The sequence below is a fragment of the Alligator mississippiensis genome, chromosome 6 (assembly GCF_030867095.1).
Source record: "Alligator mississippiensis isolate rAllMis1 chromosome 6, rAllMis1, whole genome shotgun sequence".
NCBI lineage: Eukaryota > Metazoa > Chordata > Crocodylia > Alligatoridae > Alligator > Alligator mississippiensis.
The window spans coordinates 35,590,942-35,613,019 of record NC_081829.1 but is presented as its reverse complement, the minus strand read 5'-3'; the positions used below and the strand labels follow the sequence as shown (position 1 = coordinate 35,613,019).

Here is a 22,078-nt window from a genome sequence, read left to right as displayed (position 1 = left end):
TGTAGGAACAGGTCTGATCTTTCCCGGTAGTTGGTCCACTCCGTTGCTGCCCAGAGATTTGATTCAGCATCCCCAATCTCTTCTGGGAGCTTGTGGGTTTCATGTACAAATGGTTTATGATTTTTAAGCCTCCTAACCCTCCATATGTTCAGGTTAGTTAATAAATGATGGAGTAGGTGATTTTTGTCATCTCTTGCATCTATTACCAGTAATGGCTGGGATCTGTCTTCTTATATCACTTGGTCTAATGCCCAAAAATACAGGGAATGCATCTGTGCGTAAGTTGTGCAGCCTGTTTCGTGGTGGATGGGTCGGTTTCGACCTGGAAGGGTGTGGGCAGTGGGGTCCCGCAGGGCTCAGTCCTTGGACCGATACTCTTTAATGTCTTCATCAGCGACTTGGACGAGGGAGTGAAATGTACTCTGTCCAAGTTTGCAGATGACACAAAGCTATGGGAAGAAGTGGACACGCCGGAGGGCAGGGAACAGCTGCAAGCAGACCTGGACAGGTTGGACAAGTGGGCAGAACACAACAGAATGCAGTTCAACGAGGAGAAATGTCCAGCACACCTACAGCCTAGGGAATGACCTGCTGGGTGTCACGGAAGTGGAAAGGGATCTTGGAGTCCTAGTGGACTCCAAGATGAACATGAGTCGGCAGTGCGACGAAACCATCAGAAAAGCCAATGGCACTTTATCGTGCATCAGCAGATGCATGACGAATAGGTCCAAGGAGGTGATATTTCCCCTCTATCGGGCACTGGTCAGACCGCAGTTGGAATACTGCATGCAATTCTGGGCACCATACTTCAAGAAGGATGCGGATAACCTGGAGAGGGTCCAGAGAAGGGCCACTCATATGGTTAAGGGACTGAAGACCAAGCCCTACGAGGAGAGACTAGAGAAACTGGACCTTTTCAGCCTCCGCAAGAGAAGGTTGAGAGGCGACCTTGTGGCTGCCTATAAGTTCATCACGGGGGCACAGAAGGGAATTGGTGAGTATTTATTCACCAAGGTGCCCCTGGGGGTTACAAGAAATAATGGCCACAAGCTAGCAGAGAGCAGATTTAGATTGGACATTAGGAAGAACTTCTTCACAGTTCGAGTGGCCAAGGTCTGGAACAGGCTCCCAAGGGAGGTGGTGCTCTCCCCTACCCTGGGGGTCTTCAAGAGGAGGTTAGATGAGTATCTAGCTGGGGTCATCTAGACCCAGCACTCTTTCCTGCTTATGCAGCGGGTCGGACTCGATGATCTATTGAGGTCCCTTCCGACCCTAGCATCTATGAATCTATGAATTTCCATCACTGTGTATCAGGGTAGTAATTTCTTGAAGAAAGGCTTGAAGCTTTTGTTGAGTAACTTTAATGGCAGAACTTTGCAAATTTTATTGATATGCTCTGGTGCTACAAGTTTGCTGAGCTTAGTCATATTATTGCCAGACCAAGAGATTAAAATGGTTTTAGTCTCTCATTTAGGCTGAAGAGAAAATCCATAAGCATAGCTGCATGCAGAAGAAATATTATATAATGGTGTACATTGGAATGTTGTTATTTAAAGTCTGTGAAGCAAACTTGGGGATGGCTTTGTAGCAGTTCCACTAGGAGTAGCCCCCAGAGACACTGTTATTCACATTTATTTGTGGGATGCAGTGACTTACTCCTAGACAATACCACAAGTAAATCCTCACCCATCATATGCTGGTTTGGTTAGAGGCCAGCAATCAACAGGAAACAAAACTAAGGTTTACCTCTGCCTCTACTCCTTTCCCTTCTCACTCTGCTTGCCTGCTCTGTTTCAGAGTATAGTTGAGTCACAGCCCCAGAATAAATTAATATTAAAGAACAGTTGCCCAGAAGTTACTTTGGACTTTCTTCTGTGTCTATTTACTGTAGTAGGAGCAGGCTATGAATGTCATCACCACATGCAGTTTAAAAGGACTATTCAGAAATACTGCAATAGCACGATTATAGGCTTCTGTGCTTTGGAGCATTTCTTAGCAATCACTAGCCCTTCTTTAAGAAGTTAAGCTGACTAAAGATGTATGTCAGAGTAAGCAGCTTGTGACTACAATATTTTAACCTCAATTTGCCATTGTACATGTCCTTATATATTATTATGTTTCCAGATATTAATAGTAAAAATTAGGGCTGTATGAAGCTTCAGTCCCTGATTTGATTTGGCGGAGATTCAGCCTGATTCAGTGGCCAAATCTCCAAATCTGAATCAGGAGACCCTTTAATCTCTCCAAATCAAGTCGGAACCCTCTGAATTGATTCTGAAAGATTCAGGTATTTGGACACACACAAAGCTTTAAATAATTTTTCTACATACCTTGAGGCACCAGGCAGCTCATGAAATGCTGAGATGGTGGGGCAGATGGAGTATCCCACAGGAGCACAGGCGGTTCCCCAGAGCACTTGGCAGCAGACTTGGAAATGGACCAGAAGCACTTCTGGTCCAATTCCAGGTCCACTAGGCAGTGCATGGGAGGGTCCCTCCCATACCCTCCTGCCTTGGCAACAGGTGCCTTTTGGGCCTGGGTGGCACCCAGGGTCCCCCTGCGGCCGATCACTGAGCTGGGGAGGCTTGGGGGGGTGGGGGCCCTGCACACTCCCTAGTGGACTTGGAAGTGGACCAGAAGTACCCGATCCTCTTCTGGGTTCACCACCGAGCCTGTGGTGGCTCCTCAGTACTCCTGTGGGACAATCCATCAGCCCCAGCATCGCAGCATTCACGAGCCACACTGGTACCTTGAGGTACATAGAAAAAACATTTAAAGCTGTGTCTATGGCTGAATTGCTGATTTTCCGAATCAACATCGAATCTTCGGATTCGGATTCGGCTGAATCAAATTGGGGACAGTGATCTAAATCAACAAATTGAATCACTGTCCCCAGTTCAGGCCTAATCCAAATCCAAATCAAATATGACCCATTTCGCACACCCCTAGTAACAATGCAGACTTGGTGAGAGAAAATTTTTCCACCTTGTTTATACATTTCAGCTGGTATTCTGTCAGAACCATATGCTTATTTTGCTTAATGGATTTCAAGGCCTCTGCCAGGTAGTCCTTACTGGGGTGTTGTGGAAAACTTCAATGGTATTGTCTTTTACATTAGAATATCAGGTCAGGAGCTCTTGAAAGGGCTCCTTCCAATGTGCATTGATGCTGGAGCTGTCTTTAAAGAGTGTTGATCCATCCTTGAACCACAGAACAATGACTCCTTGTGTGCTTGGCTCACAGATAGCTTTTGTTGCACTACAGAAACTATGCATGCCACAGAGGTGGGCAAAACTTTGAATCTTTTTTGCTTTGTCCTCCCACAACTTTTTCTTTCACTGTTAATTTTTTCTGTTTATGAGGCACTAGTTCCACTGGACAGGACATGTCATAAGGATGCCTAATAACCAGGTACTACAACATGTCCTGTGATGACCATCTCACTGATGGTCATCACAACAAGTAGGCAAAAGCAGAGATTCAAGAACACTTTGAAGGTCAATCTGAAGAAATGCAACTTTAACATCAGTACCTGAGAGACTTAAGCACTGAGTGGTCCTCTGTGGCACTGTGATATACAAAGCATCAGTCATTTTGAATGAGCTTAGCTCACTATGATGGTGGCTAGAAAAAGGGAAAGAATTGTGACCTGATATCTGCAGGATCTAATCATTCGTTCCAAAACTATTTGCCATATCTGCAGTCATGAGGATCTTGGATTGGCCTCCCCCGTCATCTACGGACTCACTGACGACTTTCCTATTTAATGGAAGATTGTCATTCTTGTATTGAAGGCCTGCCAACAAGGAGGATGATATATTATTAAGAGCCAGTCCAGCTGATGCCAATGGCAGTTTTGTCAGGTCACATGTGTTGTAGAAAACAGCTGTCTTTAAGCATTCCTTTTCTTCTTCACAAAACAGAACAACTGACATATTGAGCACAAAGTAAAGCCTTTGCAAATAATACTATTGGGAATAGCATTGGAATAGGAATAATTATTCTATTTATAATTGTACTATGATGATGAATTAGGGTTACGTGAATGCAAGTACAGTAATATACTGTAATTGTCTCTATATATTTTTCCTTAGTTGCATGGGGAAACTTTTGCTGCTGTTTGTTTTCTCCTTTCTTCTCCTGTTGCCGAATTCAGTGGTGAGGGTGTGTGGGGGGGGGGGGGGGGGGAAGGAGAGGGAGTGCAAACAGCAACAGGACTCACCCCCTGGGGTCTGGAGATGTCCAAAAGCAGGAGCTCCAGTCAGAGTCTGCATTGATCAGCATGTGAGCTGAGCTCATGTCACATGGGAGCTGTACTGACATATGGGTGAGCTCAGACATTGAAGATCATGACAAGTGGGGTGCAATCATGCATTCCTTATTTTGGCTGTTTGGAGCATATGCAGTGAGCTTTTTTTCCTGGGCATGCAGGAAAGGGGGTGAGGTCACTCTCCCCTTGCCATGATCCTGGATCCAAACTTGCACTGATGCATTACATTGGATATCAGCAGCAATATCAGAAAAACTCAGTTGAAAGCTGAGAGAAATATGTAAAGTATAGAAGAGAAGAAAAAAAACACACAATCATTTTGGGATCACTGTGGTAACCTGGAATTATGCAAAGAACTCATAGAAGAATCTGTGTAACCAAAATTGCTATCAGATAGTTGGATCAGCTGAGTGAAGACTTACCCCTGGGTTACTCAGAAAGGAGCTAATGAGATTTAATTTAATAGATTATGTGTCTGTTTGTGGTCTTCGATACAACCAACAGAAACGTATATCACATTTTTCTAGTGAGACAAAAAAATTATTGGGATTTTAACACAGAACGTTTTCTGCATAATTTGCTTTATAAATCCAAGCAAATTGGCCTGAAAGACAAAAGTAATAAGTAAATACTCTTAATAGTTTAGAGTAGTCCATTTTGAACCAAACAATTAAAATAAAAGGGAGCATATTCCTAACTGTATCTTCATATGCCATGCAGTCTTGCTCCTTGGAGACTTACCAGAAGTGAGATGAAAACTAAAGAATTGGTTACTGCTGGTTATAAGTAAAGAAATAAATAAGTTGGTGACTGAGGTTATGGATAACATTTCATTTTAGTCACTGCTAATGGAGAGGGGAAGATGCTGCCTAGGAGTGCACAGCAGATGTTATGCTGTAACTGTTACACCTGCATGGTCCTGTACTGACACATGTGAGTTAAACAGTAGGGGTGTGCAAAGCAGGCCCTATTCAATTCAGATTCAGACTGAATCAGGGACAGTGATTTAATTAACTGATTCAGATTACTGTCCCCAATTTGATTTGGCCAAGTATGAATCTGAAAATTCAATGCTGATTTGGAGAATCAGCAATTCATACATAGACACAGCTTTAAATGTTTTTTCTACATACCTCAAGGTACCAGGCACAGCTCATGAACACTGCCATGCTGGAGTGGTTGGAGAACCCCACAGGAGTGTGGGGGGTGGGGGGCACGTGCTTGGCTGTGAACCTGGAAGTGGACTGGAAGTACTTCTGGTCCACTTCCAGGTCCACCGGGGAGCATGCTGGGGGCCCTCCATGCCCCTCCCAACTCACCAATTGGCCACAGGGGGAACCCCGGGTGCCACCCCAGACCCAGGAGGCACCAGTTATCAAGTCAGAGGAATGCAGGGGAGCCCCCCCTGCATGCTCCCCAGTGAACCTGGAAGTGGACCAGCAGTCACAGCTGACCATGGACAGAATTTGTGGCCAGAAGACAGGTAATAATACCCCCGCCCCCCAGGCAGGGGGCGGGGGGCAAATTCTGCAGTGTTGTGGGCCCTGTGGAAGGAGTTGCAACCTCTCCACCCAGCTCTGGGGGGCCATGGTTTGCCAGTCTACGGCCACTTCTGGTCCAGCAGCTGACCATGCCGTGGACCGGCAGCCAACCTGCCGCAGTCCGGCACTGGGCTGTGGCCCAGGGATTTAGAACCCACAATTTAGAGAGACTGGAAATGGGCCAACCTCCTCTCAGTCAAAATTTCTAACTGCAAACCCCCCCCCCACCACCACCAAAACAAGGGTGAATTGCATTAGATTCTATTTAACTTATTAACCCTCCCCATAGCAATATGTTTCCACAAAGTACCTGAACTGATTTGTTGTTTGATTTATTATTGTAGTCACAGTGCAAAAGTTATATGATACACATTGTTATATGCTGTACACAAAAAGAAAAATTCCAGTTTGAATTAGCCAGCCATGACAAAAGGATTTAATGATCTTGGGCACTGTGAATCAGCAATGCTAATTTGTCTACATGAAATGCCACCCGGAGACTGAGGCAGACAAGGTTCCTTGGGTGAATTTGATATCTTTTATTAGACCAACCCAAATGGTTGGAGAATAGTTATTAAGCAAGCTTTCGGGTTCAAAAACCCTTCGTCAGGCTAAGGACACTGCAGCAGTTGCTGCGTGCTCTTCCTGGATGGAATGAAAAGTAAAGAAGCCAGGGGCTGGGCTGGGCTGGGCTGGGCTGGGCTGGGGAGTCAGTTGCCAGGCAGATTGTAATGTATCAAAAATCCAATGTCTATGTTTAGTCCCTGATCTCTAGTATCCAGCAGGTTGATGAAATGGAGCTCATAGGCTCGTCTCTGGGATGTGTTGTGTAAATTTCCCTTGAGGATCAGGACTGAGAGATTGGAGAGAGAGTGTCCCTCCTGTGAGAAATGTGCCCCCACTGGTAATTGGGTGTTTCTGTCTTTGATGGATTTCCGGTGTGCGTTCATTCTAGTGCGCAGTTGTTGTCTGGTCTCTCCTACATATCTTGCATCAGGGCATTTGGTGCATTGGATGAGGTATACTACATTCCTGGAGGTGCAGCTGTAAGATCCTGGGATGCTGATGGCTCTGCTGTGGGGTGTAGTAATAGTGGGGGTGGTGGAGATGTGGGGGCAGGTTTTGCATTTCTTGTCATGGCACGGTCTGGATCCTTTTGGTGTGTTCTGGGGTTAAGGAAGTTTGCTTCTGGTGATGAGGTTGGCGAGGTTTGGTGCTTGTCTGAAGGCTAGGATGGGTGGCTCTGGGAAGATTTTTTTAAGAATAGGGCCTTTTTCTAATATGGGTTGCAATTTTTTGAGGATTTTCCGTACAGGTTCAAGGGTGGGTGATAGGTCATAACCAGCGGTGTGTGATTTGTGGGTGTTTTTCTTCTGTACTGCAGCAGTGCTTCACGTGGCATCCAGGTGGCTCTTTCAAACGTGAGATCTACCTCTCTGGAGGAGTGCCCTTGCTGGGTGAAAGCCTTTCTAAGATTGGTGAGGTGGCAATCCCGGGTGTTCTCTTCAGTACAGATGCGGTGGTATCTGAGGGCTTGGCTGTATATCACAGCTTTTTTGGTGTGTTTCGGGTGATTGCTGGTTCTGTACAGATATGTGTGTTGGTCTGTGGGTTTCTTGCATACTGTGGTCTGTATTTTACCCTTCTGGATACTGATCATTGTGTCTAAAAGGGGGATGTTGGTGCTGGAGTATTCTAAAGAAAGTCGGATGGAGGGATGGTGACTGTTGAATTTCTGGTGGAACTCAATTAGAGATTCCCGGTTCTCACTCCAAATGATGAAGATGTCATTGATATATCGTAAGTACAGCAAGGGTTTGATGGTGCAGTTCTTGAGGAAGTCTTCTTCCAGGTGGCTCATAAAAAGGTTGGCATACTGTGGGGCCATTTTAGTGCCCATAGCTGTTCCCATCATCTGGAGGAAGTGTTGATTATTAAAAGTGAAATTGTTGTGTGTGAGGGTGAAGTGTATAAGCTCAGTGATATCTTTGGGTCTGTATTCTGGGTTGTAATCTTGTTCCTGTAGATATGTAAGGCAGGCGTGGATGCCATCCTGGTGTGGGATGTTGGTGTATAGGCTGGTAACGTCCATGGTGGCTAGGAGTGTGTTGCTGGGAAGGTGGTCTATGTTTTTAAGTTTCCGTAGCAAGTCTGTGGTGTCTTGGACAAAACTTGCTCTGTGGGTGACAAGCAGTTTTAGGATGGATTCAACAAAACCTGATATTTCTTCACTTAGGGTCCCATGGTTGGATATGATAGGTCTGCCAGGGTTCCCTTGTTTGTGGATTTTTGGGAGCATGTAAAAAGTCCCTGGGTTAGGTAGCGGGGGGATCAACGTCTGTAGTTTTTCTTGTAATCTTGGTGGAAATGATTTGATGGTATTTTTGAGTTTTTTGGTGAAAAGGGGAGTAGGATCTTCTTGTAGTTCTTCGTAGTAGGTGGTGTCAGAGAGCTGTCTGTTGGCTTCCTTTATGTAATCCTCACGGTTTAGGATGACTATGGCTCCTCCTTTATCTGCTGGTTTTATTACTATTTGGTGGTTAGATCTTAGAGATTCTATGGCCTTTTTCTCTGGTAGAGAGAGGTTGTTGTGGTGGCGTGTGTTGCTGATTATTTCATTGTTCATTCTTTCCCTGAAGCAGTCAATGTAGTGGTCAAGGTTAGGGTTTCGTCCACTGCCAGGTGTCCAATCTGATTTTTTTGGGGTTTTTTGGCATTGATCTTTTCTTGAATGTTGTCAGAGGATGAGTTGTTGGGAGTGGGTTCAGTTTGGTCGTGGAAATATTCTTTGAGGCGCAGGCGTCGGAAGAATTCTTCTAGTTCTCCACATTGAAGTATTTTATTAGGGTATTTTTCTGGACAGAAATTTAGGCCTTTAGAAAGGACAGATTTTTTAGTTTTGGTAAGCGTGTGTGTGGAGAGATTGATAGTATTTGTGGGTTGGTTGCTGCTTGCAGTTTCATCAAGTCTGAGGTTGGAAGGTCGTAAGGTGTTGGTGTTGTTCCTCTGATGGTTGTTTTGTGGCTGGGGAGCTTGTTCTTGGAGTAATTTGTCCCATTTCTTCTTTTTATGTAGGATGAATGCTGTAGAAAGTTTTTCATAGTCTCTTTGTATCTGCTGTATATTGTCAGGGAACATGCATGGATTTCTATCTTTTAAGTTGTTGTAGTGTATGACGATTTCCTTCCTGAGTTGGTCTCTTTTGGAGTAGAGTAGGTGAAGTAGATGATTTCTAATTTTCTCTGAAGTTCTTCTGAATAGCTGTGCAGCATATTTGGAGTTGTGTGTAGTAGTCAGGGGATTGTAGATGTTTAGTCCTCGGGGAAAGAAGTTGTGTTTCTTGCAAAGGCTTAGAAAATATATGTCACTGTTGAGTGTTGAGCTTATGCAGGGGGTCGGCTGCTTATGCAGGGGGTCGGACTCGTTGATCTATTGAGGTCCCTTCCGACCCTAACATCTATGAATCTATGAATCTATGAGTCTGGCTTCTTTCTTTTTCATGTTGTACAGTTTCCATTTCAGACGGCTGAATTCGATATCTTCCATGTTGCAGGGGTTTAGGTTGTAGCCGTGTTGGTCTAAGGATATAGGCAGACAAGGTTCCTTGGGTGAATTTGATATCTTTTATTAGACCAACCCAAATGGTTGGAGAATAGTTATTAAGCAAGCTTTCGGGTTCAAAAACCCTTCATCAGGCTAAGGACGCTGCAGCAGTTGCTGCGTGCTCTTCCTGGATGGAATGAAAAGTAAAGAAGCCAGGGGCTGGGCTGGGGAGTCAGTTGCCAGGCAGATTGTAATGTATCAAAAATCCAATGTCTATGTTTAGTCCCTGATCTCTAGTATCCAGCAGGTTGACTGATACACCGGAGACTGATACACTGCTGATTTAGAAGGCAACCTGCCCAAAGCAACACAGAATGGAAGAGATAGGTCCTAAAGTTCTGTCTCTACCCCTAAGTGAGGCAGAAGGAATCCCATTGATAACTATCTATTTTATCCAATGAATATTAAATGCAAGGTGCAGAAAGTCATTGAAAATGAGAACCAGCAGTGGGTGGAAGGAAGACACATCTGGCTAGTAGCCTGGATTCAAGGGGAAAACAGAACTGACTAGGGAAAAATTGGAAAAAAGAGCTGTGAAATGATGTTGGAGGGTGGTTGAGGGGTTGGACTGAAATTGAAGAGGGACCTGGAAATGAAAAAACATCTGGAATCAGTGGAGACAGAAGTATGACTGGAGTAGAGGGAACAGACTTGTTGGATGAGGAACCAGACACTGGCTAGGCAAAGATAATTGGTTCCCTCATACTTTATAGACTTATTGGGCACATCTAGATGAGCTCGCACGTGCCTCTTGCCCCGTCTCAAACCCCTTTGAGATGGGGCAAGAGGCACTTCTGGGAACAAAAAATGTTCCCCGTTCTGCAAACTTCAGCATGGGGAGGAAAAATACCGAAATTCTACAAGAATGGAAGTTTAAAGAAGTGGAGCAGGGCACAGTCCTGGACCATGCCCTGAGGCAACAGGAGGCTGGGTCCTCCATGGAGACACTCTGGCTGCCAGAGCATCTCTGTGGTTGGCCCCTCACCCTGGTGCTGAAGCAGCTGCTTCAGCACCAGGGCTCCAGTGCTGGTAAGGGATCAGGAGGGCTGGAGGAGCGGGGAGGGACTATGGGGGGGGACCCCCGCTGGCACCACCCACTCCCTCAGCCCTCCGATCCCTGCAGTGCCCGGCCTCTCCGGCCTGGCCCCCCACCTGCCTGCTCCCTCAAGGCTCCTGATCCCAGCAGTACCCAGCCCCACCCCCTGCTTGTCCCTTAGATCCCAGTGGTGCTGGCTCTCCCAGCTCCCCACCCCCCCAATCCCACAGTGCCAGGCCCCACCCCCCACCCCCCACCTGCCCCCCAAATCCCCCCGATCCCTGCTGTGCCAAGCCTCAGCCTCCCCCAGCCCCCTTAGGCCTCCACTCCCTGCCCCCCCCCACCCCAGCATGCTCAAATTAAAAAACAACCCCCATGGCATTTACCAGAAATTCAGCTGCCATCAGGATCACTTGCAGCCCCGCCCACACAGCATGGGGCAGAGGAACAGCCCCAGCGGCCCCAGCCTGGGCCCTCTTGCCCTGTGCTGCCCAAAGGGAGCTCTGCCAGGGGACCTTGGAGCCCTCCCAGCCCCTGCTCCTGGGGTAAGTAGAGGCTTTCTTTTTCCATTTTTTTTTGGGGGGGGGGGGGGTTCTGTTTCTTTTTTTTTTTTTTTTAAGTGACACTGCCTGGGGTTGGGGGGGCAGCCATGGGGACCTGGGGGTGCAAGTGGGGGGTGGGGCATGTGGACCTTGCAGGGGGCTGGGTGGTAGTCCCTGCAGGGGCCATTTGCCCCCCTTGTGTGGGGACTGTAACCCCTGTGTGGCCATAGCCCCCCAATAGCCAGTGCTTTAACACTGTAGATATTTAATAAAACATTGTCCAACTGATCGCTATCTCTGTCTCACTCTCTCGTTCTCTCTTTATAGTGGACTTTTGTTTTACCTGTGGAGGAATATGGATTTTGGGGTATTTTACAGAGTGACTTTGGGGTTTTTTTTAATCAGGGATTTTTCAGTTTTCCAAAAGGGAACACCAGAATTCCTGCTAGGGAGGCCAGTGGCAGGACCCTGCCTGCTCAGAGCTGGCACCTTGGACCCAGATGACTGTGGCTGACCTTCTGGCCAAATGGGGCCAGGAGGACATGCTTTGACAGTTCAAAGCAGGCCACCACACCCAGAAATCTTCCGGGCAATAGCTGCCTAGGTGGCTGGGCATGGGGCACACATGGCAGGTGTGCAGCAGGTCACAGACAGGCAGCAGACTGCACTGTCAGACTGCTGCAGTGGGTAAAGGGTGCAGGGAACTCTCTGGGCTGCTTCAGCAATCCAGCTGGCACAAGGGGTAGTGTCCTCAGGTACCAATTGCCTGGGACCCAGAAGCTCCTGAGAGTGAGTAGCTATTTGCCAGGACAGCTTTTTGTACTGCTCGGGCCAGGACAGGGCAGCTTTTTATACTGCTGGGGACAGCACAGGTGCTGGCCCTGGGCTCTAGCAGCCATTACAGGGCCCAGGCCTAATAGTTTCAGAATTTCGAAGAATTGTGTAATATGGACACAATGGAGGTGGTGAAGCCAATTGATATATGATATGTTATTCTTTATCTAATTTTTTTAATCATTATACAATTTACTACAATATTCTATGAATGTCTATTTTATTGTTTTATCCATTGTCTGACAGATTTCTTTAATCTGTATTTCAAACCTGTACATATCACTTCCCCCTGTCTTCCTCTGCACCCTTTTAACAACTGAAGTTTTGTTCCATTTTATTCTGATGAAGCTTATGTTCCTGGATAGATCCTGACAAGCTATAGTTCCTTTGATTCCTAGAATCTGATGAAGAACACCAAACAGAAAAAAAAATAGTCTCATATATTTTTTCAGGTGTTTCTCATTACTGGACATGTTTTGGAATTGGAATAAATCTGGGCTTTACCATTTGCTTGGTAATGATTTTTGTATTTACTGCTGAATGCATGCATGATGGAGGCATATTTGAAAAGCACGTACAGTTTGAAGTGTAGTATCTAGAAAATTCAAAACAAGTTGAAGATGAATGCGTATGTTTAGATGTGTTGGAAACATTCAAGTCATGTTTGAATCAGTGAGTGTACATACAGGTACTACAATGTTAGGATTAGGTTGACCTAAATGACCAATTATGAAACCATTTGGAGGACTTAAGGGTGTATAGATAGAACAAAATTCATCCAAACAAATAACCCAAAAAATGACAATCCAAGTTAGACTGAGAGGAGCTTAATCCAATCTCAGGAAGGGATAACCCAGTTTCACAAATGTCTGCATGCATTTGCAGTATAGCCCTGGAGTCTGGAAAAACTCAGCTGCTCACCCCAGATCGGGAGCTATACTATTCCTAAGCCACCTGACTTTGATTGAGCTATTTTTAGCCCCTTCAGCTCCACAGCCCCCTCATTGTGTTGGAGATGAAATTTGAGCCAGAGTCTATGTTGGAACTGTCTGGTTCTAAGTAAGTCAGTCCATGACCTTTATCTGACCTGGTCTTGCGGAGTGAGTGCAAGTTGCTACCTATGAAGGTACTGGAGTAACGTGCTGTGTGCACACCCATGATCTGTGTGCAGAGCCATGGTGGGTGGGGTGCACTACCCATATAAAAGATTCCTTGATTGACAGGTCTGTGTGTGTCTGAGCATGTCTGGGGGTAGCCGGGTGCATTTGGATGTGTCTGTGCACAGGTCTGAGGTAGTTGCGGCATGCGGGTGTGACTGTGAGGAATCAAGTGGTGAACGGAGAGTGTTTGAGGATATTGGAGTGTGATTGATTGTGGGTGAAAGTTGGAGTGTGTGACCGATCCGGAGAAGTGTGACAGGATGGTTTGGCGAGTGTACCATGGAGGTACGCGGTGATGAGCCTCCATGTTCGTTGAGACTCCAATGGTCCCCACCATTGTGGATCTTCTGGTCACCAGTGAGAGTAGCCAGGGTTGGCTCCCGGGGTTCTTTGCCCTCCAGGTGTGCATAGAACTTAAGGCAGCATCCCTCTACTCTCTCGTGTGTAAGTATCGCCCATTCTCCTCCTTTCCACTTTCCCCACTTTTTGTTTGGTTTCTCTGATTACACCACCAAGCAATCGTCCATGGTGCTGGCTATGCTCAAGTGACCTGAGGTGGCAGAATCCTGAGTTAATAAAGATTCCTCTCCTCCTTATGATAAAATTCACACCTACCTTGAATGTGTTGTTAAATTATATATATCTATATCTATATATATATATAGATGTATGTATATGTATCTATATGTATATATATATATACAGAGAGAGAGAGAGAGATAGGAGTGCAGCTCTTTGCTGCTCAAGTCATATATATATATATATATATATATATAGGTAGATTATAGATAACAGGAATATGTTTAGCTTAGTATAAATTAGGAATTGTATAGTTTGTTCTTTGTTCTCAGTGATTGTATTGACTTGCTTATACTCTGTTTATACTCACCTGTTATTGAGTAATAAACCATTTAATTTGAGATACCCTTATATACTTGTGTAAGTTTTCCTTACTTAGTTATAGTATAATTAATTGCCAGGTTGATTGGGTGGTGACAGATATGCCCTGATCAATTCATTAGCCAGTGCTAGGCCAAGAATCACCTCACTTGGGTGCTGGACTAAGCAAGTCATCCATTAATTAGGTGATCATAATTAGGTGGTAATTAAGTCTGGGGTCCAACAATTGGGCAACCCCTCCCTCCCCCTGTCAGAGACCCATCAACTACTTTCCCCAGTGGACCTGCCAGCTCCCATCCATCCCAACTCCCTCCAGACCTGCTAATCTCTTCCAGGACCTGCCTGCCCCTCCCCACCCCAATTTAAACTAGTTTCCCCCAAGTGGCTTGACTTGAGCAGAAAAGAGCTGCACTCCTATTCTTGGTCTACATTCATTCTGCCTAAAGTAAGGTATGTGACCATAGACTGGGTGCAGCAAACTACTGTTCACACCCTGAGATGGTAGGGCTATTCAGATTTCCACACTTTTGTTGCTCTGTCTTGGAATTGTCCTAGGTGTTTTAAGCACCAAGCATCAACTCCCTAGCATAGAACTTGAAAGCCATGAGAGCTACACTTAGATTCAGGACTCCTAGGACAGCCAACCCTTTCAGATTCCCAGCTTTAGGACAGTGAACCTGGAAACCATGGCAGGACTTCTAATTCTGAGCTAAGGATTGTGGAAGCATTGTGTTCTCCATGGTCAGTCAGCCTGCAGGAACTGGCCCAAAGCAGTTGACCTTGCAAAAGACCAGGGTATCTTTATTAGTCCCCTATTGAATCCAGGACAAGATCCCTGCCTTAGAGTCATGAGAAATTCACATCAATCCACTCTTCTTGTTCACATACTTATGTAAAGTTGGGTGAGGGAAACTGCATTTTAGGAACTACAGAGGAGAGTAATTGCCAGTAGTACCATGAATACATTTTTTTGCAAGAGTATTTACAATGGAAAGGTTCTTGAGATCATATTCAATTGATCATTTCATTATTCACACAAGAAAGGTATCAAGCATTTCTGAAGTCTTAAGGACAACATATGGAGAAAAAAAATGGGGAGCTAGGTGGGCTCTCTGAATCCTAGCCGTAGCCTCCAGTGCATCTACTGCTTCCCGCAGCTTGGTGTCATCTGCAAACTTGCTGCGGATGCACTCCATTCCATCTTCCAGGTCATGGATGAAGATATTAAACAAAACCTGCCCTAGGACCAACCCCACTGAAGGGGCACGCCACTAGATACTGGCTGCCAACTAGACATCAAGCCACTGATTACTACTCTCTGAGCCTGAGAATCCAGCCTTTCTATCCACCTTATAGTCCATTCATCCAACCCATACTTCCTTAGCTTGCTTGCAAGTATGTTGTGGGAGACCATATCAAAAACCTTACTAAAGTCAAAGTATATCATTGTCTACTGCTCTATCTGAATCCACAGAGCCAGTCATCTCATCATAGAAGGCATTCAGGTTGGTCAGGCATGACTTACCTTTGGTGAATCCATCCTGACTGTTCCTAATCACCTTCTCCTCTAAGTGCTTAGAAATGGCTTCTTTGAGGATCTGCTCAATGATTTTTCCAGGGACTGAGGTGAGGCTGACCAGTCTATAGTTTCCCCAGATCCTCCTTCTTCCCTTTCTTAAAGATGAATACTGTATTTGCCCTTTTTCAATCATCCAGAACCTCTCACATTCACCACAAGATTTCAAAAGATAAAGGCTTTGCAATCATACCAGCCAATTCCCTCACACTTTCAGGTGGACCATGCCTGGCCCCAGATGTGTATAAATCCAACTTTTCAAAATAGTCTCTAACCTGTTCTTTTGTTCCCAGTAGTCTGGGAGCTGACACTGTCTTTGAGAACTGAGGTGGAAAAGGCATTGAGTATTTCATCCTTTTGTACATCATCTGTCACTAGGCTGCTTCCCCCATTCAAGTAAGGGACCCACAATGTCCCTGATCTTCCACTTGTTGCTGATATACTTGTCGAAACCCTTCTTGTTACCCTTCACATCCCTTGCTAGCTGTAACTCCAAATAACACTTTGTCCTTACTGATTTCATCCCTTCATGCCCAAGCAATACTCTTATACTCCTCCTCAGTTGTTTGTTGAAGCTTCCTCTTCTGTAAAATTCCTTTTTGTGTTTTAGCTCACTGAAGAGCTCCTTGCTAAGCCAAGCTAGTTTTCTGCAATACTTGCTAGTCTTTGTGCACATTGGGATGCTTCATTACTGTGCCCTCAGTAGGCTTGTGCGAATAGGGAACTATTCGACGTGGATTCAGCCAGTTCAAATGCCAGAAATTTGATTTGGAGATCCAAATCACTTTTATGATTCAGTTCAGCTGAATCAGCTTCAAAAGATTCGGAGCTGATTTGGAGATTCAGCCATAGAGTTTAACGGGGAACCAATTAAATATCTATAACTTCGTTGTTTTTTGGCTGATTCAGATTGTCATGGCATGGGGTCCTTCAGGATGGCTGTGATCTCCCCAAGGCCCCCTTACTGTGCCAAGTTGGCCCAATGGGCACCCTTGATTCTCGCCTGCCACGTCTTTGATGGTAAATATATAACAGGGAGGCTGCCTTTACGTCAACTTGGACACAGTTTTGCTGTACTCTCTGACCCCATGGGCTCCTGGACCCCTTGTGGGTCCCATTCTGCAATGGGTGTGTTTTGGGGCACCCTAGCCTTATGGGCTATGCATGGCTCCAACCACCCCTTTACCATGCCCCAAGCCTCACAGATGGAACTGATGTTGTTCAGTCTGGGCCTTATTATAATTTGGCCCCCTGGTCCTCCCTGGGCTCTCTGCAGCCCTGTCTTGCACTGTGCCTTCACTGGCACTCGGGCTCTCCGCAGCCCTGTCTCACTCTGCGCCCTCTCTGGTGCCTGGGTTTTCCACAGCCCTGCAAAGTGCTGTGCCCTCTCTGGCACCGGGGTTGGTGCACCCTCAAATGCTGCACCCTCTCTGGTGCCGGGGACCCCATGTTGCCGTGGGTCCCCTATGAGGCCTCCTCCTTCCCCTAATAGCCCCCCCCAAACCACTGGTGGTCTAAAACAGCAAACAAAACACAAGCCCCTGGGCTATAACATAAATTCAAGCCGGCTGGCTATAACATCATTCAAGCCACACCAAGGGTGCCCTGTCCCTCACCAGTATCAGAGGCTCTACCTGCAGTCAGGCCTCTCCCCTTTGGTTGCTCTGGGAGAGCTCCTTCCTCCTTGGCTGCTGGCAGGAAACCACTGTCCTGGCCTCAGCCCTGGGGTTTATATGAGAGCCAGGCCCTGCCCCTTCTGGTCAGCTGACCACTGGCAGGCGTGGGCCACTAGCTCACTCTGGTTGCCCTGGTAACCAGCAGCTGGGGCTCCCCACTCACTGCTAGGGCTCTTTCCCTAGCAGTTTCCACTCTTTAAAGGAGCAGGGCACCTAAGTGCTCTGCGACACAGATGAAGCTTGCAGGGGTGGTAGCCTCTGCTGAAAGCATGAAGCCTGCCAAGTGTCAAGGTAATAGGTGCAGGGGTTTCTGGAAAACTGCACCTCAAATCCTGAAGGCAAAACTCATGTCATGTGTATGTGTGTTAAGCCACAGTGGGGTGAAAACTGCAGGGGTGATATCCCCTGCTGAGGCCACAAAGCCTGCCATGTTTCAAGGAGATTGATGCAGGGGTTTCTCAGAAGCTGCACCTCAAACTGCTGACAAGGAAAACTTGTGACATAGTTGACACTGTGTGTGTGTGTTACAGCACAGGGGTGTGAAAACTGCGTGCCTGCTAGGCCCTGCTGTGGCCATGAAGCCTGCCAGCTGTTGAGGAGATAGGTGCAGGGGGAGTCTGGGTTCAGGGGCCCTGCACCTCTGGCTGCTAAGAGGCAAAACTCGTGACATGGGTGCTTGTGCCACTGTCTGTCTCTTAGGGGGCAGAGAGGTGAAAAAAATACTGTAGGCCTGGCTGCTAGGTCCTTCTGTGGCAACAAAGCCTACCAGCTGTGTCTGTCTTAGTGTACAGGGGGGTGAAAAAAGCTAGTGCAGGCTACTGCAGGCCTGCTAGCCGCTGCTGCGGCCATGAAGCCTGCCAGCTGTCAAGGAGATAGGTGCAGAGGGGTTCTGGGGCCCTGCACATCTGGCTGCTAACAGGCAAAACTCATGACATAGATGCTTGTGCAACTGTATCTGTCTTGGGGGGGGGAGGGGGGAAACTACTGCAGGCCTGGCTTTTAGGCCCTGTTGCAGCCACAAAGCCTGCCAGCTGTCAAGGAGATATGTGCAGGTGGAGTCTGGATTCTGGGGTCCTGCACCTCTGGCCACAGGCAGGCAAAACTCATGAGATGGGTGGGTGACACTGTGTGTGTGTTCAGGTGTGCCCTTCCTGGTGCTGGGGCCTCTGCACAACATGGCAGTGTGCCCCAGTGAGGTCTCCTCCTCCCCTACAGCCTGAGCACGGTCCACCACTATAAACAGCAGCAGGTCAAAAGAACTTAGCTGGCTCAGCACCAATAGTACCAGCAGCATCAAAGGTAGCCAAATTGAACTGTAAAGTCCTTCTTTCCTCTCAAGTAGGAGCACCTAATGTGTGTCTGTTAGGTGCGCCCTAACAGAACTCATATCATGGGTGCGTGTGCAACTGTGTCTGTTTTGGGGTTATCCTCACTAGCTACTGTGTATTGAGCTGGTCCCTAAGTCAATCATGATTGATTGGTAACACAAGGAGAGGAAAGAATCAATACAAAGCCAGGAACTGCTTCTGCCCCAAGACAGAGACAGTCAGTTGCACAAGCACCCAAGTCATGATTTTTGTCTGTCAGCAGCAGCTAGGGGTGCAGGGCCCCAGAACCCCCCTGTACTGATTTCCTTGACAGCTGGCAGGCTTTGTGGCCACAGAAGGGCCTAGCATCCAGGCCTGCAGTAGTTTCCACCCCACCCCTCCTCCCCCCGTGCCCCAAGACAGACACAATTGCACAAGCACCCATGACATGAGTTTTGCCTGTCAGCAGCTACAGGTGCAGGGTCCCAGAATCCCCTGCACCCATCTCTTTGAAAGCTGGCAGACTTCATGGCCTCAGCTGGGGCTAGCAGGACTGCAGCTTTCACCCTGCTGCATCTTAACATACACAGTGTTACCCACGTCACGAGTTTTGCTTGTCCACAGCTTGAGGTACAGTTTTCCCCAAACCCCTGCACCTATCTCCTTGAAACTAGGTAGCCTTTATGGTGTCAGAAAGAGCTACCATCTTTGCATTTTCCACCCCACTGTGGCTTAACATATACACATGACATGAGTTTTGCTTTCAGGACTTTGAGGTGCAGTTCCCCAGAAACCCCTCACCTATTACCTTGAAACTTGGCATGTGCTATGCTCTCTGCAGAGGCTACCACTCTTGCAAGTTTCATCTGAATCATGCAAAAGACAACAAAGGTTCAATCAATATTTAATTGATTCTCCATTATACTCTATGGCCGAATCTCCAAATTGGTTCCGAATCTTTTCCGAATCTATTCAGAAGCTCCGAATTGATTTGGAAAGCCTAAAGCTTCCAGAGATTCAATTCAGATTCATAGATTCAGCCTCCAAATCATCTGAACCATCTCTGAATCTGAATCCGAAGGTTTGCACAGCCCTACTAAACACACCCAGGAGGATGGCAGTTTTAGGTCGTACCCAGGACTAAACTTTCCACACGCCTGCTATGGTTTTCTTCACTCCTTATGGGCACAGTTTCTCACTTCTGGGCTTCCTGGCCCCTCCTCGGGCCAGTTGAGATTGAAGGTTTCTGGCTCTGGCTGCTCTAACAGTGGTCTTTCCTTTTGTGCCCCTTCTCTGGACTGCCAGACGACTTGGTCTTCTATGGCCCTGCAGACCCTTCAACAGATCTTTCTCTCTGCCTTGGCTCCCCTTAGAGCCTCTGAACTCCATCTAGTTCTGTTTTCTCCTGATCTAACTCCTTATGTACTCCAAGTCATTAACTGCCTTAGAAACCTTTCGGACTGAGTCCCTGGCTTTCTATGCTCTTATAAACTCTGGCTGGGCTCTGCTTTTTAGCACCCACTTTCAATTCCGCTCTGTGCTCTGCGAGTCTGTTTTTAACCCCCATCTAAAGAATCTCTTACTCTAGCAAGTATTTGGGTCTAGCAATTCTCTCTCTCAACTCTGATGGTAATACTTTCTCTAGCAGATCTCTCTTTCTAGCAACTCTCTAGAATCCCAACACTTCCTTCATTTAAGTCTTACCTAACTTCCAGTTTTCCTTTTCTTAACAGATCTTAACCATAACCCTTTTTGGGCTACAAGCTTCACAATCTGTACTCATCAGTGGCCCCTTCTTACCTTGCTCTTTGCAAACTAATCCATCCATTAAATTTTGATTTCTCTCTCTCTTTCTTACAGCTGCACAATTTGTGCTGGCCTTGCCTTCTACAAACCAAAACCAAATCTCTGTCTCTCTCCCTCACAGACATACAGTCCAGCAAGCTCCATTCTAGCTCCCTCCAAAAGACCGTGGATGACAAATTGCACACCATACAGAATTCCTTTTAAAAAAACCTTTTCCTACCTCAAAAAGGAACCTTCAAACTATGCCTCTGCAGAGAAAAAACAAAACATGCCTCTGATAAGCTTACTCCGCTTTCCCTGCCCAGAGTAACTCATAGTAATTCTGGGCACTGATCTCTGTTTACACAGTTGTACCCTGATGTTTCCCAAAACAAGCTGTTACACTCCTGTAACAATCTCTAGCTCTTCTAGGCCCTTTACTGATACTGGAGAGGTGGGGGGAGAACCAAGTTTCCCCCTCACTTCTAATCACAAATTCGCTGCCACTGCCTGAGCAGATGTCCAGTAACATACCTTGTCTTTTTCTGTGCCACTGGCTGCCTCTATTTTCTGAGCCCACAAGATCTCAAAGTATTTGTCTCACATTTTTCTATCTTTGATTTCTCTGAAGCTGCACTGCCTGCATAACACTCTGCCTTGCCATAACCTGCACTTGTAACCTACACCTTACGAACTCCACAGCAAACACATATCTACTTTTGTACTCTTTCCCCAGAAGACTGTAACTTTTCCTAAGGACCCTAAAGTCAAGGGCCCTGTTCATTTACACAGCCTTTCTAGAAGAAAGATGATTTTCTCTGCTGTCTAGCTTCCTATTGCAAACACAAGAGTAGGTTCTTACTTAATCCCACAGGAAATATGCATGTCCACTACTCTGCCTGACCCAGACAAACAAAGTCTCCTTGTCAGCAGTAACAAACTACCTCTCCTGCACAAAACTTACAACTCTAGTTACAATTACCATACAACTCTACCTTACTAAAAGTTTTAGCTAACCCCTTTAAAACACCTCCTAAGCGTTAGTTAAATGAAGGAACAGATTTTAGTAGCTTCCCATAAATGACACATTGCTGCAGACACCTTTTTCATGGAGTGTGGTGCTATATAATATATCTGCATATAGTTTTTAAATTTATTTTCTAAGTCTGCAATGGTGCAGACATCTGATACTGCCTGTTAAGTTGATGGACTATGCCCAAACTGCTGCAGAACTTACTTTAAAAGACTTACATCCTGCAGATACATAGGCAGGGGATTTTTTACATCTTTTACATCTGCCTCACTCATTACTGTTTTTCTTTTAAACATCTTAAGTCCCCAGTACCGTGTCTACTTAATAGATTTAGTTACCACTTATTATTACTCAAAACCAGTATCCTAGTCTGTAAAATGTGCCAAAAGTCCAGTTTTCCAATATAACCAAGTCCCAAGACAAAATTCAAACCAAAGCAATGGACCCCTTTACAGGCAGTCCAGATCCCCCTACATAGGCAGTCCATGACCCACAAAGTGACCTTCAAATTATCCACAAACCACAAGTGGGCTTCCAAGTCAAACAAATTGCCTATCTTCAGGCATTTTTCTATTTCTCTGATGTGGTCAGTCTAACCCGAGACCAACATACCCGGCACTTCTACCACCAGGCAGTGTACACACCTTCAGATAGACAGACAAACAAACACACAGACAAGACGTACTATACAGATAACATAAAATGAATCAATATCCGCAACATAGAACCTTATTGATCCCCACATGCATTCTCCACCAAAAATGTTACACAAATTGCCAACTGCTCAAGTCACAAGTGAGACCTCATAAAGGGGC

General features: G+C 46.2%; 1 long non-coding RNA gene across 2 annotated transcripts in view; it reads left to right on the top strand.

Annotated features, from left to right (window-relative positions):
* LOC106739491 (hypothetical protein) overlaps positions 1-22,078 on the top strand; it is a 112,186-nt gene that overhangs the window by 2,449 nt on the left and 87,659 nt on the right. The gene's annotated exons all lie outside the window — the stretch shown is intronic.